Source organism: Oncorhynchus keta, unplaced genomic scaffold, assembly GCF_023373465.1.
Source record: "Oncorhynchus keta strain PuntledgeMale-10-30-2019 unplaced genomic scaffold, Oket_V2 Un_contig_4286_pilon_pilon, whole genome shotgun sequence".
NCBI lineage: Eukaryota > Metazoa > Chordata > Actinopteri > Salmoniformes > Salmonidae > Oncorhynchus > Oncorhynchus keta.
The window spans coordinates 81,474-108,108 of NW_026287687.1; the positions used below are offsets into that span (position 1 = coordinate 81,474).

At 50.2% G+C, this 26,635-nt stretch overlaps 1 long non-coding RNA gene across 1 annotated transcript; it reads right to left on the reverse strand.

Annotated features, from left to right (window-relative positions):
- Positions 1 to 3,531: 3,531 nt before the first annotated feature.
- Positions 3,532 to 26,514, reverse strand: LOC127924554 (uncharacterized). The gene is made up of 4 exons (XR_008118163.1): positions 26,370 to 26,514; positions 19,869 to 20,053; positions 16,530 to 16,624; positions 3,532 to 3,607 (listed from the first exon to the last, which is right to left on the reverse strand). It is a non-coding gene; the product is annotated as an uncharacterized LOC127924554 (long non-coding RNA).
- Positions 26,515 to 26,635: the final 121 nt, after the last annotated feature.

Genomic DNA, 26,635 nt, shown 5'->3' on the forward strand with positions numbered 1-26,635 from the left:
CGTACCGGGTGAAGGGGTGTGTGTGTGTATTTCCACTGAGTCGCACCGGGTGAAGGGGTGTGTGTGTGTATTTCCACTGAGTCGTACCGGGTGAAGGGGGTGTGTGTGTATTTCCACTGAGTCGTACCGGGTGAAGGGGTGTGTGTGTATTTCCACTGAGTCGTACCGGGTGAAGGGGTGTGTGTGTATTTCCACTGAGTCGTACTGGTGAAGGGGTGTGTGTATTTCCACTGAGTCGTACCGGGTGAAGGGGGTGTGTGTGTATTTCCACTGAGTCGTACGGGTGAAGGGGTGTGTGTGTATTTCCACTGAGTCGTACCGGGTGAAGGGGGTGTGTGTGTGTATTTCCACTGAGTCGTACCGGGTGAAGGGGTGTGTGTGTATTTCCACTGAGTCGTACCGGGTGAAGGGGTGTGTGTGTATTTCCACTGAGTCACCGGGTGAAGGGGTGTGTGTGTATTTCCACTGAGTCGTACCGGTGAAGGGGTGTGTGTGTATTTCCACTGAGTCGTACCGGTGAAGGGGTGTGTGTGTATTTCCACTGAGTCGTACCGGGTGAAGGGGTGTGTGTGTATTTCCACTGAGTCGTACCGGGTGAAGGGGTGTGTGTGTGTGTGTGTGTGTATTTCCACTGAGTCGTACCGGGTGAAGGGGTGTGTGTGTATTTCCACTGAGTCGTACCGGGTGAAGGGGTGTGTGTGTATTTCCACTGAGTCGTACCGGGTGAAGGGGGGTGTGTGTATTTCCACTGCGATGATGAGCTCAACGTGAAAGGAATCACTGATGAACACCAACAAGAGGAAAATCAGAAACTAACATTTCAACGCTACGGTGCTAACGGCGCTAACGTCACTGAAAGGCGATAAAACGTCACTACGGCGTATAAAAACGTCACTAACGGCGCTAACGTCACGGTGAACGGTGCTAATTTCCACTGACGGCGCTAACGTCACTAACGGGCGCTAACTCACTGAAGGGGTGGCGCTAACGTCACCGGTGAAGGGGGCGTGTGTATTTCCACTGACGGCGAAAACGATGAGCGCTAAAACGTCACTACGGCGAATCACTGATGATAAAACACCAACAAGCGCTAAAATCTGGCGAAACTCACATAACGGGCGCTAACGTCACTAACGGGCGCTAACGTCAACGGCGCTAAAACGCCACTAACGGCGCTAAAACGCCACTACGGGCGCTAACGTCACTAACGGGCGCTAACGCCACTACGGCGCTAACGCCACTACGGCGCTAACGTCACTAACGGGCGCTAACGTCACTAACGGCGCTAAAACGTCACTACGGGCGCTAAAACGCACTACGGGCGCTAACGTCACTACGGCGCTAACGTCACTACGGCGCTAACGCCACCACGGCGCTAACGCCACTACGGCGCTAACGTCACTACGGCGCTAACGCTACTACGGCGCTAACGTCTCTACGGCGCTAACGTCTCTACGGCGCTAACGTCACTAACGGGCGCTAACGTCACTACGGGCGCTTAACGTCTCTAACGGCGCTAACGCGCTCATCGGGCGCTAACGTCTCTACGGCGCTAACGCTCTACGGCGCTAATTTTCTACGGCGCTAACGCTCTCTACGGCGCTAACGTCACTAACGGGCGCTAACGTCACTACGGGCGCTAACGCCACTAACGGGCGCTAACGTCACTAACGGGCGCTAACGCCACTACGGGCGCTAACGTCACTAACGGGCGCTAACGCCTCTACGGGCGCTAACGTTCTACGGCGCTAACGTCTCTACGGCGCCTTTCTACGGGCGCTAACGCCACTACGGCGCTAACGTCTCTACGGCGCTAACGTCACTAATGGTGCTAACGTCACTACAGAGCTAACGTCACTACAGAGGTAACGTCACTACAGAGGTAACGTCACTACAGAGGTAACACCGCCACGGAGCTAACAACACTATGGAGCTAAACTAAAATACTACTTACTGAAGAGCCACTGCATCTCTACCTACCTAGCATCCTAGTTACCTGTGGTTGGTTACCCCTGTGGTTAATCCTGCACGGAGCCGACAGCCGCAGTGATATGAATGTCTTGGTTAAAGAGGAAGGATGAGTCTGTCTGCAGAGAGACCATTGACTGATCTCATTGATTAGGGACAGAGGAGGGGAGTTGGAATTGATTCTTCCACCGGGTCTACTTTGCTAACAAGCCTGTAATTGCTGAAACATGGGGCTGTGTGTTATTAGCATGTTAGGAGACTCGTTAGCATGCTGACGGAGGTGCATCACTTAGGCTGAGGTGATTAAACAGGTCCTTCTGAAAGTATTCATACCCCTCGACTTATTCCACATCGTGTTGTTGTTATAGTCTGAATTAAACATGGATTTACACACCCACCAACACACAATACCAGATCATATTAGCCCATTATTCTTTCAAAAAATTATCCAAGCTCTGTCAAGTTGGTTGTTGATCATTGCTAGGCAACCATTTTCAAGTCCTGCCATCAATTTTCAACCTACTCACTCAAGGGTTTTTATTTTCTACATTGTAGAATAATAGTGAAGACAACAAAACTATGAAATAACACATATGGAATCATGTAGTAACCAGAAAAGTGTAACAAATAAATACATCTAAATCTGTTTTATATTTGAGATTCTTCTCAGTAGCCACCCTTTGCTTTGACAGCTTTCCACACTTGGCATTCTCTCAACCATCTTCATGAGGTAGTCACCTGGAATGTATTTCAATTAACAGGTGTGTCTTCTTAAAAGTTAATTTGTGAAATAGCTTTCCTTCTTAATAACCTCGTCGGGCTAGGGGGCAGTATTTTCACGTCCGGATGAACACAGAACCTCACAGGGCGAGAGTTGTTGTTCACAACCACAAGAAGTGGTGTTCTTACACGGAAACACAGAACCTCATAAGAAGTGGGTTCTGAGAACCTCACAGGGTTCTGAGTTGTTGTTCACAACAATACAATAAGAAGTGGTGTTCTTACCGAACACAGAACCTCACAGGGTTCGAGTGTTGTTTCACAACAATACAATAAGAAGTGGTGTTCTTACCGAACACAGAACCTCACAGGGTTCTGAGAGTTGTTGTTCACAACAATACAATAAGAAGTGGTGTTCTTACCGAACACGGAACCTCACAGGGTTCTGAGAACCAATCAATAAGAAGTGGTGTTCTTACCGAACACGGAACCTCACAGGGTTCTGAGAGTTGATCACAACAATACAATAAGAAGTGGTGTTCTTACCGAACACAGAACATCACAGGGTTCTGAGAGTTGATCACAACAATACAATAAGAAGTGGTGTTCTTACCGAACACGGAAACTCACAGGGTTCTGAGAGTTGTTGACAACAATACAATAAGAATTGGTGTTCTTACCGAACACGGAACCTCACAGGGTTCTGAGAGTTGTTGTTCACAACAATACAATAAGAAGTGGTGTTCTTACCGAACACGGAACCTCACAGGGTTCCGAGAGTTGCTGATCACAACAATACAATCAGAAGTGTTCTTACCGCCAGGACCCTGTTGGCGTTTCTGAGTGGTGGAGTGGTGGAGGACAGAAGTCATCCAATCCACGGCCGAAGTCCCCGTTCTCCAGACGGACCAACAACGTCCTGCAGAGAGAGAGAGAGACAATTAACAATGGTGATCAGCATCGACAACACATCCTCATGTAAGATAATCACAATATAGTATTGGCAACTGAGTATTCTGGGAATATCGTATCGGCCCTGGAAATTCCCAGCCCTAGAAATATAGCAATGGACATCACAGTACGATATTCTCACAATACTTAGATGCCGATACGATATGTAAATCAAATTCTATATGTAGAGCCGATTCTCTATGTAGAGCCGATTCTCTACGTAGAGCCGATTCTCTACGTAGAGCCGATTCTCTACGTAGAGCCGATTCTCTACGGAGAGCCGATTCTCTACGGAGAGCCGATTCTCTACGGAGAGCCGATTCTCTACGGAGAGCCGATTCTCTACGTAGAGCCGATTCTCTACGGAGAGCCGATTCTCTACGTAGAGCAGATTCTCTACGTAGAGCCGATTCTCTACGTAGAGCAGATTCTCTACGTAGAGCCGATTCTCTACGTAGAGCCGATTCTCTACGTAGAGCAGATTCTCTACGTAGAGCAGATTCTCTATGTAGAGCAGATTCTCTATGTAGAGCAGATTCTCTATGTAGAGCAGATTCTCTATGTAGAGCCGATTCTCTATGTAGAGCAGATTCTCTATGTAGAGCCGATTCTCTATGTAGAGCAGATTCTCTATGTAGAGCCGATTCTCTATGTAGAGCCGATTACCTATGTAGAGCCGATTCTCTATGTAGAGCCGATTCCATATGTAGAGCCGATTCTCTACGTAGAGCCGATTCTCTACGGAGAGCCGATTCTCTACGGAGAGCCGATTCTCTACGTAGAGCCGATTCTCTACGTAGAGCCGATTCTCTACGTAGAGCCGATTCTCTACGTAGAGCCGATTCTCTACGTAGAGCAGATTCTCTACGTAGAGCCGATTCTCTACGTAGAGCAGATTCTCTACGTAGAGCAGATTCTCTATGTAGAGCAGATTCTCTATGTAGAGCCGATTCTCTATGTAGAGCCGATTCTCTGTGTAGAGCCGATTCTCTATGTAGAGCCGATTCTCTATGTAGAGCCGATTCTCTATGTAGAGCCGATTCTCTATGTAGAGCCGATTCTCTATGTAGAGCCGATTCTCTATGTAGAGCCGATTCTCTATGTAGAGCCGATTCTCTATGTAGAGCCGATTCTCTATGTAGAGCCGATTCTCTATGTAGAGCAGATTCTCTAGAGTCGAAATTCTACACGCCAGATCCATATTTGATCCGGTCTAGTCGGTATAGTCGACTAGCCCTCCCCCATCAATCGGACGCCAAATCCATATTTGAAGTATCATCATAATATTGTGATATGGAACAGCATCGCCCCCCCAACAGCATCGACCCCCAACAGCATCGGCCCCCATCACTAAATATTACCACATAGAACCGTCTGATCACCACAGTAAGAAATAACATTAATAAATAAAAAGAGTGCTCAACAATTAGACATTTACAACTCCTGACTGCGCTGGTCTAATGATGTTCCCAGAGACATTACATCCTCACGTCGCTGGAAAGAAGGAGCTCTGAAGTTGATTTGAATGGATTGGAATGAAGCAGGGTAGACCTGTTGGTAATCAGAAGACTCAGAGACAGCCAGGAGACACGCACACACACAGCCAGGAGACACGCACACACACAGCCAGGAGACACACACACACACACAGTCAGGAGACACACACACACACACAGTCAGGAGACACACACGCACACAGCCAGGAGACACACAAACACAGCCAGGAGACACAAGCGCGCGCACATACACACACACTAGAAACACACACACACTTAGCAGGAGAGTTGGGCTAACGAGGGCACACAGCCAGGAGAGAGAGACACACACACACTTAGCAGGAGAGTTGGGCTAACGAGGGCAAAGGGCAAGAAAAATAATGTTTCCGTTTCTTCCCTCCTCTCACAGCCAGAGGATATTATGATAAATATAAAACTACAAATTACAACTTCCAGACTGTTTTCAGGGTGATTAAATAGTGTGGCCGTCAGGAAGAAGAGAACGAGAAGATCGGAGGGGAGAGTAGCGGGGAAGGGAGGAGGAGAGGGAGGAAAGGGAGGAGGAAAGGGAGGAGGAAAGGGAGGAGGAAAGGAGGAAGAGGAAGGGGAGGAGGAGAGGGGAAGGAAAAGGAAAGGAGGAGGGGGAAGGGGAGGAGGGGAGGGGGAGGAAAGGGAGGAGGAAAGGGAGGAGGGAGAGGGAGGAGGAGAGGGGAAGGAAAAGGAGGAGGAGGAAGGGGAGGAGGAGAGGGGAAGAAAAGGGGGAGGAAGGGGAGGAGGAGAGGGGGAGGAAGGGGAGGAGGAGAGGGGGAGGAAAGGGAGGAGGAGAGGGGGAGGAAGGGGAGGAGGAGAGGGGGAGGAAAGGGAGGAAGAGGGGAAGGAAAGGAGGAGGAAGGGGGGAGGAGAGGGGGAGGAAAGGGAGGAGGAGGAGGAAGGGGAGGGAGGAGAGGGAGAAGGAAGGAAGGGGGAGGAAGGGGGGAGGGAGGGGGAGGAAAGGGGGAGGAGGAAGGGGAGGAGGAGAGGGGGAGGAAGGGGGGAGGAGAGGGGGAGGAGGAAGGGGGGAGGAGAGGGGAGGAAAGGAGGAGGGGAAGGGGAGGAGGAGGGAGGGGGAGGAAAGGGAGGGGAGGAGGAAGGGGAGGGAGGAGAGGGGGAGGAAAGGGGGGAGGGAGGGGAGGAGGAGGGGAGGAGGAAGGGGGAGGAAAGGGAGGAGGAGGAGAGGGGGAGGAAGGGGGAGGAAGGGGAGGAGGAGAGGGGAGGAAAGGGGAGGAGGAGAGGGGGAAGGAAGGGGAGGAGGAGAGGGAGGAAAGGAAGGAGGGAGGGGAGGGGAGGAGGAGAGGGGGGGAGGGAGGAGGAAGGGAGGAAAGGGGAGGAGGGAGGGAAGGAAAGGGAGGAGGAAGGGGAGGAGGAAAGGGAGGAGGAGAGGGGAGGAAGGAAGGGAGGAGGAGAGAGGGGAGAGGAAAGGGAGGAGGAGAGGGAGGAAAGGGGGAGGAGGAGAGAAAGGGGAGGAGGAAAGGGAGGAGGAGGAAGGGGGAGGAGGAGAGGGGAGGAAAGGAAAGGAAGGAGGAGAGGGGAGGAAAGGAAAGGAAGGAGGAGAGGGGGAGAGGGAAGGAGGAAGGGGGAGGAAAGGAAAGGAGGAGGAGAGGGGAGGAGGAAGGGGGAGGGGGAAAGGAGGAGAGGGGAAAGGAAAAGAGGAGGAGGAGAGGGGAGGAAAGGAAAGGGAGGAGGAGGAAGGGGAGGAGGAGAGGGGAAGGAAAGGAAAGGAGGAGGAAGGGGAAGGAAAGGGAGGAGGAGAGGAGAATAGAGTAGCGGGGAAGGGAGGAGGAGAGGGGAGGAAAGGAAAGGGAGGAGGAGAGGGGAGGAAAGGAAAGGGAGGAGGAGGAAGGGGAGGAGGGAGAGGGGAAGGAAAGGAAAGGAGGAGGAAGGGAAGGAAAGGGAGGAGAGGGGAATAGGAAGGGGGAAAGGAGGAGAGGGAGGAGAGGGGGGAGAGGAAAGGAAAGGAGGAGGAGGAAGGGGAGGAGAGGGGGAGGAAAGGAAAGGGAGGAGGAGAATAGAGAAGTAGTTAGTTATTGATCACACACACATAAAAACAAAAACAAAGCAGAACTTGTTCTGTACTTCCGTCACCCTGGATACAGTTTAAGGGGATCCCACTACAAAGGAAAGGAAACACCTGGGAGGGAATATCAGGAAAGGGATTCTGAGGACGCTGTCTTTGGCGTTGGTCATTACAGTCTGTTACAGTGGAACAGGGAGGAGGGATAATTAGCTTTTTCCATCTACATACTATCACTGTCTTGGTCACAAGTCCTCATAAACTGCCTGAACCATGATGAGGAACATCAACACACTAAATATTCCTATAAATAAATATATAAGTCGGCTAGTGTTTAATTACAGTGGAATTCCTGATTAGTGTGCAGTGTTGTTCCCCTGGAGGAAAGTCAAATAAAAAATTAAAAAACAGGATGTGAACTGAGTTATACCTTCCTTCCTACATTTACCACACACACACTACGCCCAACGATACAGCCTACACACACTACGCCCAACGATACAGCCTACACACACTACGCCCAACGATACAGACACAGGACGGGAGGAGGACAGGGGACACACACTACGCCCAACGATACAAACACACTACGCCCAACGAAAGAAACACTACGCCCAACGATCTACAGTACACACACTGCCCAACGATACAGCCTACACACACTACGCCCAACGAGGAACAGCCTGGACTACGCCCAGGTCGCCCAACGATACAGCCTACACACACTACGCCCAACGATACAGCCTACACAAACGCCCAACGAGGACATTACACACACTACGCCCAACTGATACAGCCTACACACACTACGCCCAACGATACAGCCTACACACACTACGCCCAACGATACAGCCTACACACACTACGCCCAACGATACAGGACACACTACGCCCAACGATACAGCCTACACACACTACGCCCAACGATACAGCCTACACACAAGCCCAACGATACAGCCTACACACACTACGCCCAACGATACAGGGACGCCCAACGATACAGAGGACACACACTACGCCCAACGATACAGCCTACACACACTACGCCCAACGACAGCCTACACACACTACGCCCAACGATACAGAAACACTACGCCCAACGATACAGCCTACACACACTACGCCCAACGATACAGCCTACACACACTACGCCCAACGATACAGCCTACACACACTACGCCCAACGAGAACAGCCTACACACACTACGCCCAACGACAGCCTCACACACACTACGCCCAACGATACAGCCTACACACACTACGCCCAACGATACAGCCAAACACACTACGCCCAACGATACAGCAGACACTCCTGTTCCAACGATCTACACACACTACGCCCAACGATACAGCCTACACACACTACGCCCAACGATACAGCCTCACACACACTACGCCCAACGATACAGCCTAACACACTACGCCCAACGATACAGCCTACACACACTACGCCCAACGATACAGCCTACACACACTACGCCCAACGATACAGCCTACACACACTACGCCCAACGATACAGCCTACACACACTACGCCCAACGATACAGCCTACACACACTACGCCCAACGATACAGCCTACACACACTACGCCCAACGATACAGCCTACACACACTACGCCCAACGATACAGCCTACACACACTACGCCCAACGATACAGCCTACACACACTACGCCCAACGATACAGCCTACACACACTACGCCCAACGATACAGCCTGTTGTCGTTCCTCTAAATCAACACACTACGCCCAACGATACAGCCTGTTGTCGTTCCTCTACATCAACACACTACGCCCAACGATACAGCCTGTTGTCGTTCCTCTACATCAACACACTACGCCCAACGATACAGCCTGTTGTCGTTCCTCTACATCAACACACTACGCCCAACGATACAGCCTGTTGTCGTTCCTCTATATCAACACACTACGCCCAACGATACAGCCTGTTGTCGTTCCTCTACATGAACACACTACGTCCAACGATAGAGCCTGTTGTCGTTCCTCTACATCAACACACTACGCCCAACGATACAGCCTGTTGTCGTTCCTCTACATCAACACACTACGCCCAACGATACAGCCTGTTGTCGTTCCTCTATATCAACACACTACGCCCAACGATACAGCCTGTTGTCGTTCCTCTACATCAACACACTACGCCCAACAATACAGCCTGTTGTCGTTCCTCTACATCAACACACTACGCCCAACGATACAGCCTGTTGTCGTTCCTCTATATCAACACACTACGCCCAACGATACAGCCTGTTGTCGTTCCTCTATATCAACACACTACGCCCAACGATACAGCCTGTTGTCGTTCCTCTAGATCAACACACTACGCCCAACGATACAGCCTGTTGTCGTTCCTCTAGATCAACACACTACGCCCAACGATACAGCCTGTTGTCGTTCCTCTATATCAACACACTACGCCCAACGATACAGTTCCTCTACATCAACACACTACGCCCAACGATACAGCCTGTTGTCGTTCCTCTATATCAACACACTACGCCCAACGATACAGCCTGTTGTCGTTCCTCTTAAATCAACACACTACGCCCAACGATACAGCCTGTTGTCGTTCCTCTATATCAACACACTACGCCCAACGATACAGCCTGTTGTCGTTCCTCTAAATCAACACACTACGCCCAACGATACAGCCTGTTGTCGTTCCTCTAGATCAACACACTACGCCCAACGATACAGCCTGTTGTCGTTCCTCTAGATCAACACACTACGCCCAACGATACAGCCTGTTGTCGTTCCTCTACATCAACACACTACGCCCAACGATACAGCCTGTTGTCGTTCCTCTATATCAACACACTACGCCCAACGATACAGCCTGTTGTCGTTCCTCTACATCAACACACTACGCCCAACGATACAGCCTGTTGTCGTTCCTCTATATCAACACACTACGCCCAACGATACAGCCTGTTGTCGTTCCTCTAGATCAACACACTACGCCCAACGATACAGCCTGTTGTCGTTCCTCTAGATCAACACACTACGCCCAACGATACAGCCTGTTGTCGTTCCTCTACATCAACACACTACGCCCAACGATACAGCCTGTTGTCGTTCCTCTACATCAACACACTACGCCCAACGATACAGCCTGTTGTCGTTCCTCTATATCAACACACTACGCCCAACGATACAGCCTGTTGTCGTTCCTCTAGATCAACACACTACGCCCAACGATACAGCCTGTTGTCGTTCCTCTACATCAACACACTACGCCCAACGATACAGCCTGTTGTCGTTCCTCTACATCAACACACTACGCCCAACGATACAGCCTGTTGTCGTTCCTCTACATCAACACACTACGCCCAACGATACAGCCTGTTGTCGTTCCTCTACATCAACACACTACGCCCAACGATACAGCCTGTTGTCGTTCCTCTACATCAACACACTACGCCCAACGATACAGCCTGTTGTCGTTCCTCTATATCAACACACTACGCCCAACGATACAGCCTGTTGTCGTTCCTCTAAATCAACACACTACGCCCAACGATACAGCCTGTTGTCGTTCCTCTACATCAACACACTACGCCCAACGATACAGCCTGTTGTCGTTCCTCTACATCAACACACTACGCCCAACGATACAGCCTGTTATCGTTCCTCTACATCAACACACTACGCCCAACGATACAGACATGATACCTGCCTGTTGTCGTTCCTCTAGATCAATACACTACGCCCAACGATACAGCCTGTTGTCATTCCTCTATATCAACACACTACGCCCAACGATACAGCCTGTTGTCGTTCCTCTAGATCAACACACTACGCCCAACGATACAGCCTGTTGTCGTTCCTCTAAATCAACACACTACGCCCAACGATACAGCCTGTTGTCGTTCCTCTACATCAACACACTACGCCCAACGATACCTGCCTGTTGTCGTTCCTCTACATCAACACACTACGCCCAACGATACAGCCTGTTGTCGTTCCTCTACATCAACACACTACACCCAACGATACAGCCTGTTGTCGTTCCTCTATATCAACACACTACGCCCAACGATACAGCCTGTTGTCGTTCCTCTATATCAACACACTACGCCCAACGATAGAGACATGATACCTGCCTGTTGTCGTTCCTCTATATCAACACACTACGCCCAACGATACAGCCTGTTGTCGTTCCTCTACATCAACACACTACGCCCAACGATACAGCCTGTTGTCGTTCCTCTACATCAACACACTACGCCCAACGATACAGCCTGTTGTCGTTCCTCTACATCAACACACTACGCCCAACGATACAGCCTGTTGTCGTTCCTCTAGATCAACACACTACGCCCAACGATACCGCCTGTTGTCGTTCCTCTACATCAACACCCTACGCCCAACGATTCCTGCCTGTTGTCGTTCCTCTAAATCAACACACTACGCCCAACGATACCTGCCTGTTGTCGTTCCTCTAAATCAACACACTACGTCCAACGATACCTGCCTGTTGTCGTTCCTCTATATCAACACACTACGCCCAACGATACAGCCTGTTGTCGTTCCTCTACATCAACACACTACGCCCAACGATACAGCCTGTTGTCGTTCCTCTATATCAACACACTACGCCCAACGATACAGCCTGTTGTCGTTCCTCTAAATCAACACACTACGCCCAACGATACAGCCTGTTGTCGTTCCTCTACATCAACACACTACGCCCAACGATACAGCCTGTTGTCGTTCCTCTATATCAACACACTACGCCCAACGATACAGCCTGTTGTCGTTCCTCTATATCAACACACTACGCCCAACGATACAGCCTGTTGTCGTTCCTCTATATCAACACACTACGCCCAACGATACAGCCTGTTGTCGTTCCTCTATATCAACACACTACGCCCAACGATACAGCCTGTTGTCGTTCCTCTATATCAACACACTACGTCCAACGATAGAGACATGATACCTGCCTGTTGTCGTTCCTCTATATCAACACACTACGCCCAACGATACAGCCTGTTGTCGTTCCTCTAGATCAACACACTACGCCCAACGATACAGCCTGTTGTCGTTCCTCTATATCAACACACTACGCCCAACGATACAGCCTGTTGTCGTTCCTCTATATCAACACACTACGCCCAACGATACAGCCTGTTGTCGTTCCTCTACATCAACACACTACGCCCAACGATACAGCCTGTTGTCGTTCCTCTAAATCAACACACTACGCCCAACGATACAGCCTGTTGTCGTTCCTCTACATCAACACACTACGCCCAACGATACAGCCTGTTGTCGTTCCTCTATATCAACACACTACGCCCAACGATACAGCCTGTTGTCGTTCCTCTACATCAACACACTACGCCCAACGATACAGCCTGTTGTCGTTCCTCTAGATCAACACACTACGCCCAACGATAGAGACATGATACCTGACAGAAAAGCCTGTTATCGTTCCTCTATAATTTATACTCTACTCTACAATTTAAAAAAAATGTAAAAGTATTTCTGTGTTTATAAATATATATATATATATTTCTGTGTGTTTATAAATATATATATATATATATTTCTGTGTGTTTATAAATATATATTTCTGTGTGTTTATAAATATATATTTCTGTGTGTTTATACGGTCAAATCCGGAAACTATCATTTCAAAAACAAAACGTTTATTATTTCAGTGAAATACGGAACCGGGTGGCATCCCATTAGTCTAAGTATTCCTGTTAAATTACACAACCTTCAATGTTATGTCATAATTATGTAAAATGATGACATATTAGTTCTCAACGAGCCAGGCGGCCCAAACTGCTGCATATACCCTGACTCTGCTCGCACCAAACGCAAGAGAAGTGACACAATTTCCCTAGTTAATATTCCCTGCTAACATTAAATTATTTTAACTAAATATGCAGGTTTAAAAATATATACCTCTGTGTATTGATTTTAAGAAAGGCGTTTACGGTTAGGAACATTTGTGCAAAGATTGTGCTTTTTTTTTTTCTCGGCAATGTGCTTTTGTTAAATCATCAACCTTTTGTCAAAGTAGGCTGTGATTCGATGATGAATTAACAGGCGCCACATTGATTATATGGAACGCAGGACAAGCTAGTTAAACCTAGTAATATCATCAACCCTCTCTCCCTCAGTGACATATCCGGACATAATGTAAACTTTACACATTACCCTCTCTCCCTCAGTGACATATCCTGACATAATGTAAACGTAATACATTACACTCTCTCCCTCAGTGACATATCCTGACATAATGTAAACGTAATACATTACCCTCTCTCCTCAGTGACATATCCTGACATAATGTAAATAATAATGTAGTGACATAACATAATGTAAAGCATAATACATTACCCTCTCTCCCTCAGTGACATATCCTGACAATGTAAACGTAATACATTACCCTCAGTGACATATCCTGACATAATGTAAACGTTATACATTACCCTCTCTCCCTCAGTGACATATCCTGACATAATGTAAACGTAATACATTACCCTCAGTGACATATCCTGACATAATGTAAACGTAATACATTACCCTCAGTGACATATCCTGACATAATGTAAACATAATACATTACCCTCTCTCCCTCAGTGACATATCCTGACATAATGTAAACGTAATACATTACCCTCAGTGACATATCCTGACATAATGTAAACATAATACATTACCCTCTCTCCCTCAGTGACATATCCTGACATAATGTAAACATAATACATTACCCTCTCTCCCTCAGTGACATATCCTGACATAATGTAAACGTTATACATTACCCTCAGTGACATATCCTGACATAATGTAAACGTTATACATTACCCTCAGTGACATATCCTGACATAATGTAAATGTAACACATTACCCTCTCTCCCTCAGTGACATAATGTAAAGGTTATACATTACCCTCTCTCCCTCAGTGACATATCCTGACATAATGTAAACGTAATACATTACCCTCTCTCCCTCAGTGACATATCCTGACATAATGTAAATGTAATACATTACCCTCAGTGACATATCCTGACATAATGTAAACGTAATACATTACCCTCAGTGACATATCCTGACATGTAAACGTAATACATTACCCTCTCCCTCGGTGACATATCCTGACATAATGTAAACGTAATACATTACCCTCAGTGACATATCTTGACATAATGTAAACGTTATACATTACCCTCAGTGACATATCCTGACATAATGTAAACGTAATACATTACCCTCTCTCCCTCAGTGACATATCCTGACATAATGTAAATGTAACACATTACCCTCTCTCCCTCAGTGACATAATGTAAAGGTTATACATTACCCTCTCTCCCTCAGTGACATATCCTGACATAATGTAAATGTAATACATTACCCTCTCTCCCTCAGTGACATAATGTAAATGTAATACATTACCCTCTCTCCCTCAGTGACATATCCTGACATAATGTAAACGTAATACATTACCCTCTCTCCCTCAGTGACATATCCTGACATAATGTAAACGTAATACATTACCCTCTCTCCCTCAGTGACATATCCTGACATAATGTAAACGTAATACATTACCCTCTCTCCCTCAGTGACATATCCTGACATAATGTAAATGTAATACATTACCCTCTCTCCCTCAGTGACATATCCTGACATAATGTAAACATAATACATTACCCTCAGTGACATATCCTGACATAATATAAACGTAATACATTACCCTCTATCCCTCAGTGACATATCCTGACAATGTAAACATTATACATTACCCTCAGTGACATATCCTGACATAATATAAACGTAATACATTACCCTGACTATCCCTCAGTGACATATCCTGACATAATGTAAACGTAATACATTACCCTCTCTCCCTCAGTGACATATCCTGACATAATGTAAACGTAATACATTACCCTCTCTCCCTCAGTGACATATCCTGACATAATGTAAACGTAATACATTACCCTCAGTGACATATCCTGACATAATGTAAACGTAATACATTACCCTCTCTCCCTCAGTGACATATCCTGACAATGTAAACGTAATGCATTACCCTCTCTCCCCCAGTGACATATCCTGACATAATGTAAACATTATACATTACCCTCAGTGACATATCCTGACATAATGTAAACGTAATACATTACCCTCAGTGACATATCCTGACATAATGTAAACGTAATACATTACCCTCAGTGACATATCCTGACATAATGTAAACGTTATACATTACCCTCTCTCCCTAAGTATTTTTCGTATTCTCAGAGCCCCTCAGCAGCCTCCACTGATAGAGACGCACAAGTTTATCCAATACAGTCACACTCTACCCACGTCCAAAATGACACCCTATTCCCTTTATAGAGCACTACATTGGACCAGGGCCCATAGTGCACCATATAGGGAGCGGTTTGGGACAGACCCTCAGTAATACACCCCTCTGTCCTCATCATGCCACTCTCAGGAAGAAAGCCTGTCAGTCTCAGAGTGGAGATGAGGACCTGTGGGACTCAACACCTGATCATTATTCAACACAGTACGATGCTCATTCTGTGAAGCTATAAACCACATGATTAAATAGAACACGACTCTGTTGTCATGTCTACGGCTCTATTGGAACCATACGGAACACAGAACACTACCAACACTCTAGAACACGACTATGTTGTCATGTCTACGGCTCTATTGGAACCACACGGAACACAGAACACTACCAACACTCTAGAACACGACTATGTTGTCATGTCTACGGCTCTATTGGAACCACACGGAACACAGAACACTACTAACACTCTAGAACACGACTATGTTGTAATGTCTACGGCTCTATTGGAACCACACGGAACACAGAACACTACCAAAACAGGGGGTACTCAACTGACCCTACGGAGGTCTGGTTCTCTGTTCGACCTGGTGTCTCAGGTCTAAAAATCAGAGCCTGATTAGATGCAGTAGAACTGGTTTCCAGGACCAGAGTTGAGTTGGAGGGTTCGAGAACATAGCTGGTTGTAGAAATCCAAATCTCACATTGTTGTTATTTACACACAGAGAGAGATATTAAACATGGCAAGGAGGACAGGTTTGGTTCACCTTGTTCATGCCGTCACGCTGGCCTGAAGGTTTTCAGTGAAGTCGGTGCTTTATTTGTTTATTTCTTGGGATATATTTTTTTCTCCATTTGGAATCGGGTTGTGTGTAGGCTTTCAGTAGACAAGGCCCTCAGCTGTCTGAGGCCTGTCAAACCAACACTCTGAACTACTAGTGAGAGCCAGGGAGGGTGCCAATTAATGTCGCCCCCCTCCCCATCATTAATTATTAAAGAGATACTTACTGGTTTACTGAATAGACGGATGGAATGGAACTGAAGATGCTTTCTCTAATGTCCTGCCTCAGGGTGCCTTTGGCCTTCAGAATCTCCACAAAGTACTGCAAGAGAGAGCACACACACACACACACACACAGACACACACACAGACACACACACGCAGAGAGACACACACACACACACAGAGACGTACACACACACACACGCAGACACACACACACAGACACACACACAGACACACACACGCAGAGAGACACACACACACACACAGAGACGTACACACACACACACGCAGAGACACACACACACACACACACAGAGACAAGAAAGAAGAACTTAGTATTTGTCTCGCCATTTGTCTAGCTAAGCCTGTCTGCTATCTATCTGCATTGGTTCCATTGGATTCCCATGAGACAAACGGTTTAGGAGATTTACACCACCGACAACTCAATTACTCCTCGTCCGCGTCCCCAATGGCACTCTAGTCTGGCGTTGGCCGATTTTACCACTGCATCGTCTAAAATATATATATATTTTTTAAATCGACAATGTTTGTGGGCCATCGTCGACGGTGACGACATCGTGATGTCACAAACAACGGATTAGCATATCGGAACTTGACTGCAATACCAGAGTCTGGCAGCGCACAACAGACAGCAGGTGGACATGCCAAATGTCCTGTTTCCTATTGGCCGTAGCCTACACGTTCACTAGACAGCAGGTCGACATGCCAAATGGCCTGTTTCCTATTGGCCGTAGCCTACACGTTCAACAGACAGCAGGTCGACATGCCAAATGGCCTGTTTCCTATTGGCCGTAGCCGACACGTTCACTAGACAGCAGGTGGACATGCCAAATGGCCTGTTTCCTATTGGCCGTAGCCTACACGTTCACTAGACAGCAGGTCGACATGCCAAATGGCCTGTGTCCTATTGGCCGTAGCCGACACGTTCAACAGACAGCAGGGGACATGCCAAATGGCCTGTGTCCTATTGGCCGTAGCCTACACGTTCACAGACAGCAGGTGGACATGCCAAATGGCCTGTTTCCTATTGGCCGTAGCCTACACGTTCACTAGACAGCAGGTCGACATGCCAAATGGCCTGTTTCCTATTGGCCGTAGCCTACACGTTCACTAGACAGCAGGTGGACATGCCAAATGGCCTGTTTCCTATTGGCCGTAGCCTACACGTTCACTAGACAGCAGGTCGACATGCCAAATGGCCTGTTTCCTATTGGCCGTAGCCTACACGTTCACTAGACAGCAGGTGGACATGCCAAATGGCCTGTTTCCTATTGGCCGTAGCCTACACGTTCACTAGACAGCAGGTCGACATGCCAAATGGCCTGTTTCCTATTGGCCGTAGCCTACACGTTCACTAGACAGCAGGTCGACATGCCAAATGGCCTGTTTCCTATTGGCCGTAGCCTACACGTTCACTAGACAGCAGGTGGACATGCCAAATGGCCTGTTTCCTATTGGCCGTAGCCTACACGTTCACTAGACAGCAGGTCGACATGCCAAATGGCCTGTGTCCTATTGGCCGTAGCCTACACATTCACTAGACAGCAGGTGGACATGCCAAATGGCCTGTTTCCTATTGGCCGTAGCCTACACGTTCACTAGACAGCAGGTCGACATGCCAAATGGCCTGTTTCCTATTGGCCGTAGCCTACACGTTCACTAGACAGCAGGTCGACATGCCAAATGGCCTGTTTCCTATTGGCCGTAGCCTACACGTTCACTAGACAGCAGGTCGACATGCCAAATGGCCTGTTTCCTATTGGCCGTAGCCTACACGTTCACTAGACAGCAGGTCGACATGCCAAATGGCCTGTTTCCTATTGGCCGTAGCCTACACGTTCACTAGACAGCAGGTCGACATGCCAAATGGCCTGTTTCCTATTGGCCGTAGGTCCTACACCCTCACTAGACAGCAGGTCGACATGCCAAATGGCCTGTTTCCTATTGGCCGTAGCCTACACGTTCACTAGACAGCAGGTCGACATGCCAAATGGCCTGTTTCCTATTGCCGTAGCCTACACGTTCACTAGACAGCAGGTCGACATGCCAAATGGCCGGTGTCCTATTGGCCGTAGCCGACACGTTCAACAGACAGCAGGTCGACATGCCAAATGATGTGTCCTATTGGCCGTAGCCTACACGTTCACTAGACAGCAGGTCGACATGCCAAATGGCCTGAAACCTATTGGTCACGTTCACTAGACAGCAGGTCGACATGCCAAATGGCCTGTTTCCTATTGGCCGTAGCCGACACGTTCACTAGACAGCAGGTCGACATGCCATCGAATGCCCCCATGTAATCAGATTCATTATAATCTAGGATCAGGTCCCCCCTCTCCATGTAATCAGATTCATTATGATCTAGGATCAGGTCCCCCCCCCATCTATGTAATCTGATTAATTATGATCTAGGATCAGGTCCCTTTTCTCCATGTAATCAGATTCATTATGATCTAGGATCAGGTCCCTTCTCTCCATGTAATCAGATTCATTATGATCTAGGATCAGATCCCCCCCATCTATGTAATCTGATTCATTATGATCTAGGATCAGCCCCTCCTGTCCATGTAATCTGATTCATTATGATCTAGGATCAGCCCCTCCTGTCCATGTAATCTGATTCATTATGATCTAGGATCAGCCCCTCCTCTCCATGTAATCTGATTCATTATGATCTAGGATCAGGTCCCCCTGTATGTAATCTGATTCATTATGATCTAGGATCAGCCCCTCCTGTATGTAATCTGATTCATTATGATCTAGGATCAGGTCTCCACCCCCCCCTCTATGTAATCAGATTCATTATGATCCAAAACACTGATCCTAGATCAGCACTCCTACTCTGAAACACTATGACTACGGGTCAATAGTGAGGGCCGTTGGTAGCCAAGAGGTGAAGCGTGTCGGGCCAGTAACCAAAAGGTCGCTGGTTCGAATCCCAGAGCCAGCAAGGCGGACAAATCTGCCGTTATGCCCTTGAGCAAGGCGGTTAACGCCCAGTTGATGTTGGGCGTTAACTGCCTTGCTCAAGGGCATAACGGCAGATTTGTCCGCCTTGCTGGCTCTGGGATTCGAACCAGCGATGCGGAAGACATTTCTGTTGAACGCATTCAGTTGTACATTTGACTAGGTATCCCCTTTCCTGTTTCCTGTTTCCTGTTTCAGCAGACAAATGGTCGAGTCCCAAAACGGCCCCCTATTCTACACACAGTTCACTACTGTTGAACAGAGCCCCATGGGTCCACATCAAAACTAGAACACAATACAGGGAATAGGGTGTAACTTGGCCCATATGACAGTATAAATAGCAGGTCACATACCGTGTTGACTAGTTGTAGTTGTTTACAGTATTTCTGTTCAGTTTGACCAGGGCCCTGACTGTACGGGTTCTCTTCCTCTCCCACTTCTCCCTCTGCTCCTGGACACTACGGCTGCCGGTCGGGCCCACGGGGGCGGGGGAGAAACTCATGGTCTTACTGGGCCGGACACTGACCTCAGATCAGACCTGTAGACAGATGAAATCATTAGGGAGAGAAACTCATGGTCTTACTGGGGCGGACACTGACCTCTCTCTCCCTGACCCGGCCCGTCCTCTCTCTCTCTCCCTGACCCGAGAAACTCATGTCTCTCTCTCTCCCTGACCCGGCCCGTCCAGATCAGACTCTCCCTGACCAGCCCGAAATCATTAGGGAGAGAAACTCTGGTCCTGACCCGGCCCGCCCTCTCCTCTCTCCCTGACCCGGCCCGTCCTCTCTCTCTCTCCCTGACCCGGTCCCCGTCCTGACCAGCCCTCTCTCTCTCCTGACCCGGCCCGTCTCCTCCCTCTGCCCTCTCTCTCCCTGACCCGGCCCGTCCTCTCTCTCTCCCTGACCCGGCCCTTCTCTCTCCCTGACCCCTCTCTCTCTCCCTGACCCTGCCCGGCCCTCTCTCTCCCTGACCCGGCCCGTCCTCTCTCCCTCTCGGCCGTCCCTCTGACCCTGCCCGTCCTCTCTCTCTCCCTGACCCGGTCCCGCCCCTCTCTGACCCGGTCTCTCTCCCTGACCCGGCCCGTCCTCCTCTCTCTCCCTGACCCGGTCCGTCCCCTCTCCCTGACCCGCCCGTCTCTCTCCCCTCTCCCTGACCCGCCCGTCCGTCCTCTCTCCCTGACCCGGCCCGTCCTCTCTCTCTCCTGACCCGGTCCGTCCTCTCTCCCTGACCCGGCCCGTCCTCTCTCTCCTGACCCGCCCGTCCTCTCTCTCTCTCCCTGACCCGGCCCGCCCTCTCTCTCCCTGACCCGGCCCGTCCTCTCTCTCTCCCTGACCCGGTCCGTCCTCTCTCTCTCCCTGACCCGGCCCGTCCCTCTCTCTCTCCCTGACCCGGCCCGTCCTCTCTCTCTCCTCTGACCCGCCCGTCTTCTCTCTCTCCCTGACCCGGTCCGTCCCTCTCTCTCCCTGACCCGGTCCGTCCCCTCTCTCCCTGACCCGTCTCTCTCTCTCCCCCTCTCTGACCCGTCCGTCTCTCTCCCTGACCCTGACCCGTCTCTCTCCCTCTCCCCTGACCCGGTCTCTCTCCCTCTCCTGACCCGGTCCGCCCCTCTCTCCCTGACCCGGTCTCTCCCCTCTCTCCTGACCCGTCCGTCCTCTCTCTCCCTGACCCGGTCTCTCCCCCTCTCCCTGACCCGGTCCGTCCTCTCTCTCCCTGACCCGGTCCGTCCTCTCTCTCCCTGACCCGGTCCGTCCTCTCTCTCCCTGACCCAGTCCGTCCTCTCTCTCCCTGACCCGGTCCGTCCTCTCTCCCTGACCCGGTCCGTCCTCTCTCTCCCTGACCCGGTCTCCTCCCCTCTCCCTGACCCGGTCCGTCCCCTCTCCCTGACCCGGTCTCTCCTGACCCGGTCTCTCTCCCTGACCCGGTCCGTCCCCTCTCTCTGACCCGGTCCGTCTCTCCTCTCTCTCTGACCCCTGTCCGTCCTCTCTCTCCCTGACCCGTCCGTCCTCTCTCTGACCCGGTCCGTCCCTCTCTCTCTCTCTCTGACCCGGTCCGTCCTCTCTCTCTCTCTCTGACCCGGTCCGTCCTCTCTCTCTCTCTCTGACCCAGTCCGTCCTCTCTCCTCTCTCTCTCTGACCCGGTCCTCTCCTCTCTCTCTCTCTCTGACCCGGTCCGTCCTCTCTCTCTCTCTCTGACCCGGTCCGTCTCTCTCTCTCTCTCTCTGACCCGGTCCGTCTCTCTCTCTCTCTCTGACCCGGTCCGTCCTCTCTCTCTCTCTCTCTGACCCGGTCCGTCTCTCTCTCTCTCTGACCCGGTCCGTCCTCTCTCTCTCTGACCCGGTCCGTCCTCTCTCTCTCTGACCCGGTCCGTCCTCTCTCTCTCTGACCCGGTCTCTCTCCCTCTCTCTCTGACCCGGTCCTCTCCCCTCTCCCTGACCCGGTCCGTCCTCTCCCTGACCCGGTCTCTCTCCCTGACCCGGTCTCTCTCCCTGACCCGGTCTCTCTCCCTGACCCGGTCTCTCTCCCTGACCCCGGTCTCTCTCCCTGACCCGGTCTCTCTCCCCCTCTCCCTGACCCGGTCTCTCTCCCGGTCTCTCTCCCTGACCCGGTCCGTCCCCTCTCCCTGACCCGGTCTCTCTCTCTGACCCGGTCCGTCCTCTCTCTCTGACCCGGTCCGTCCTCTCTCTCTCTGACCCGGTCCGTCCTCTCTCTCTCTGACCCGGTCCGTCCTCTCTCTCTCTGACCCGGTCCGTCCTCTCTCTCTCTGACCCGGTCCGTCCTCTCTCTCTCTGACCCGGTCCGTCCTCTCTCTCTCTGACCCGGTCCGTCCTCTCTCTCTCTGACCCGGTCCGTCCTCTCTCTCCCTGACCCGGTCCGTCCTCTCTCTCCCTGACCCGGTCCGTCCTCTCTCCCCCTGACCCGGTCTCTCTCCCCCTCTCCCTGACCCGGTCTCTCTCCCCCTCTCCCTGACCCGGTCTCTCTCCCGGTCTCTCTCCCTGACCCGGTCTCTCTCCCTGACCCGGTCCGTCCCTCTCCCTGACCCGGTCTCTCTCCCCTGACCGTCTCTCTCCCCTGACCCTCTCCCCGGTCTCTCTCTCCCTGACCCGGTCTCTCTCCCCCTGACCCGGTCTCTCTCTCCCTGACCCGGTCTCTCTCTCCCTGACCCGGTCTCTCTCCCCCTGACCCGGTCTCTCTCCCCCTCTCCCTGACCCGGTCTCTCTCCCCCTCCCTGACCCGGTCTCTCTCCCCCTCTCCCTGACCCGGTCTCTCTCCCCTCTCCCTGACCCGGTCTCTCTCCCCTCCCCTGACCCGGTCTCTCTCCCCCTCTCCCTGACCCGGTCTCTCTCCCGGTCTCTCTCCCCCTCTCCCTGACCCGGTCCGTCCCCTCTGACCCGGTCTCTCTCTCTGACCTGGTCCGTCCTCTCTCTCCTGACCCGGTCCCTCTCTCTCTCTGACCCGGTCCTCCCTCCTGTCCTCTCTCCTGACCCGGTCCGTCCTCTCTCTCTCTGACCCGGTCCGTCCTCTCTCTCTCTGACCCGGTCCGTCCTCTCTCTCTCTCTGACCCGGTCCGTCCTCTCTCTCTCTGACCCGGTCCGTCCTCTCTCTCTCTGACCCGGTCCGTCCTCTCTCTCTCTGACCCGGTCCGTCCTCTCTCTCTCTGACCCGGTCCGTCCTCTCTCTCTCTGACCCGGTCCGTCCTCTCTCTCTCTGACCCGGTCCGTCCTCTCTCTCTCTGACCCGGTCCGTCCGCTCTCTCTCTGACCCGGTCCGTCCGCTCTCTCTCTGACCCGGTCCGTCCGCTCTCTCTCTGACCCGGTCCGTCCTCTCTCCCTCTCTGACCCGGTCCGTCCTCTCTCCCTCTCTGACCCAGTCCGTCCCTCTCTCTCTGACCCAGTCCGTCCTCTCTCTCTCTGACCCAGTCCGTCCTCTCTCTCTCTGACCCAGTCCGTCCTCTCTCTCTCTGACCCAGTCCGTCCTCTCTCTCTGACCCAGTCCGTCCTCTCTCTCTCTGACCCAGTCCGTCCTCTCTCTCTCTGACCCAGTCCGTCCTCTCTCTCTCTGACCCAGTCCGTCCTCTCTCCCCCTCCCAGAAAGGCCCTCTGTGTGTCATTGATCAGACCCTGTTGTTTACAGTGTGTTAGTTAGTGGAAGGCTGTCGTTGACACCCGGGCACCCTGGGAGATGTCACTGGGGTTAATTGCTGCTAAAGCGCTGCCCTCAGACTAAGTAATGGCCCTGGATTCTAAACGCTCGTCCCAAATGACACCCTATTCCCTATATAGTGCACTATGGGGCCTGGTCTAAAGTAGTGCACTATAGAAAGGGAATAGGGTGCCATTTGGGACACATCCCAGGTGTCTCAGCCTGCTCCGTGGTTACTACAGAGGAGATGACACTAATGAGGGAGTTCAGGGAGGATTCCTAGTTCAGGGACAACAAGGGGAGAGGAGGGAGTCAGAGATGGGGAGATAGCACTGGGTTACACACACACACACACACACACACACACACACACACAGAGAGAGAGAGAGAAAGGGGACATGAGGGGAGAAAGGGAGGACACCTCTTAGCCAGGGGACATGAAGGGGGAGAGAGAGGGACACCTCTTAACCAGGGGACATGAAGGGGAGAGAGAGAAAGGGAGGACACCTCTTAGGGGACATGAAGGGAGAGAGAAAGGAGGACCAGGGGACATGAAGGGGAGAGAGAAAGGAGGACACCTCTTAGCCAGGGGACATGCCAGGGGACATGAAGAGGGAGAGAGAAAGGGAGGACACCTCTTAGCCAGGGGACATGAAGAAAGGGAGGACACCTCTTAGCCAGGGGACAAGGGGAGAGGAGGACACCTCTTAACCAGGGGACATGAAGGGGAGAGAGAAAGGGAGGACACCTCAGGGGACATGAAGGGGAGAGAGAAAGGAGGACACCTCTTAGCTAGGGGACATGAAGGGGAGAGAGAAGGGAGGACACCTCTTAACCAGGGGACATGAAGGGGAGAGAGAAAGGGAGGACACCTCTTAGCCAGGGGACATGAAGAGAGAAGGGAGGACACCTCTTAGCCAGGGGACATGAAGGGGAGAGAGAAAGGAGGACACCTCTTAGCCAGGGGACATGAAGGGGAGAGAGAAAGGAGGACACCTCTTAACCAGGGGACATGAAGGGGAGAGAGAAAGGGGGCCAGGGGACACCTCTTAGCCAGGGGACATGAAAGGAGGAGCCAGGGGACACGGAGGGGAGAGAGAAAGGGAGGACACCTCTTAGCCAGGGGACAGGGGACATAGCCAGGGGACATGAGGGGAGAGAGAAAGGGAGGACACCTCTTAACCAGGGGACATGAGGGGAGAGAGAAAGGGAGGACACCTCTTAACCAGGGGACATGAAGGGGAGAGAGAAAAGGAGGACACCTCTTAGCCAATAAGAAGCAGACATGTCCCATCTTCCATTCCTCCTTGTGTTATGACACGTTGGAGGTCTTCCCCATTAGCAGTAAAAACCTTTTCAGACTGTACGTCAGATTCAGTCTATTACGATCATCACGTCACACTGTGCTACGGAACCAGATTCAAATCTGGATATCAACCTGGCCAGATTGTAAATGACAAAATTGAAGCAAAAATCGTACATTCTGAGATAGGCTTGCGAGAGAATGTCGACTGACACGGGCTAGGCCGACTGAAATGTAGTCAATGGCATATGTAGCTCTTTATGATAATTAGCATTTTATTTTTGGGAGGTAAATATATTGCTAAAAAAAGTTGCCTTGTCCTATAGAGATTTAGTTATCAAAAACGTTGTGCCAGGTTAAGCATAAACTAAACACAGACAAAATATATATATATATATATCACCTGTCTTTAACCAGGTAGGCTAGTTGAAAAGGTCCTTCTGTAGCTCAGTTGGTAGAGCATGGCGCTTGTAACACCAGGGTAGTGGGTTCGATCCCCGGGACCACCCATACGTAGAATGTATGCACACATGACTGTAAGTCGCTTTGGATAAAAGCGTCTGCTAAATGGCATATATTATTATTATTATTATAGTTGAGAACAAGTTCTCATTTACAACTGTGACACAAACAACAACAGAGAGTTACACATGGAATAAACAAACATACAGTCAATAACACAATAGAAGAAAAAAGGTCTACCTTATTTTAAATCAAATCAAAATGTATTTATAAAGCCCATGGTACATCAGCTGATATCTCAAAGTGCTGTACAGAAACCCAGACTAAAAGCCCCCTTAAGGGTTTCTAAAACATCTGTTATGGGAAAATGTCATGTTGGAAAAACATGTTTGACCCTTAGGTTTTATGAGTATTATGACTGTGGTACTCTATTCAAAGACCATGGCGGAAGTCGGCTCAAAACAACAGTGACGCAAGAGGATGTGGAATGACCGGGATTCTGTGTTCACACGGGTACAAGTGATTCCTTTTGATAAATCGTGTTTATCTGCATTACAAATGAAAAGTCGTCTGCCTTGTTGACAACATAACCGAGCAGATTACTGTTCAATTTGAGAAGGGCACACCTCCCTCACCGCTTTTGCGCGTTTAAATGTGTCTTCTTGCATGCGACAAAAGTAACACGTTTTCTATAACCTACAGGACAACAGTGCTACAAAAAAATACGTTTTGAAAAACATAACTGAAATGTTTCTCGACGCAAATAACGTTTAGCTTTAACTAACTAACAAACAGTGAACGTAGCTTGCCCTGTTTTCTGCAAAGCTCCACGACAACGTCGAGGAAACGCTACATGGTTAAAGGTTAGCGACTCGACTTACACATTCACAGCGATATAACTGTACACACACGACATTAAAATGTGGCTTAGGTTGAAAAGATGAACTAACCTGTCAATGTTTCTGTTCTGAAATTGAAATCCAGGCGCTCTTTTCGGGCTGCTGTTCCTTCCGGGTTGTCGAGCGACGCTATTGGCTCCCGGTCCCCCAGGGGATATGACGGGCTATGGAAACGGACCCGCCCAGCCTTGTGACGTAGCAGGACGTCCAGAAACACGTCTCTTTTCCATAAACAATAAATATGTTCGACTTTTTACAAACTACTTTTCATTGGGAAGGTAAATACAATGTTTAACTCAAAAGCAATCACTTTTGCA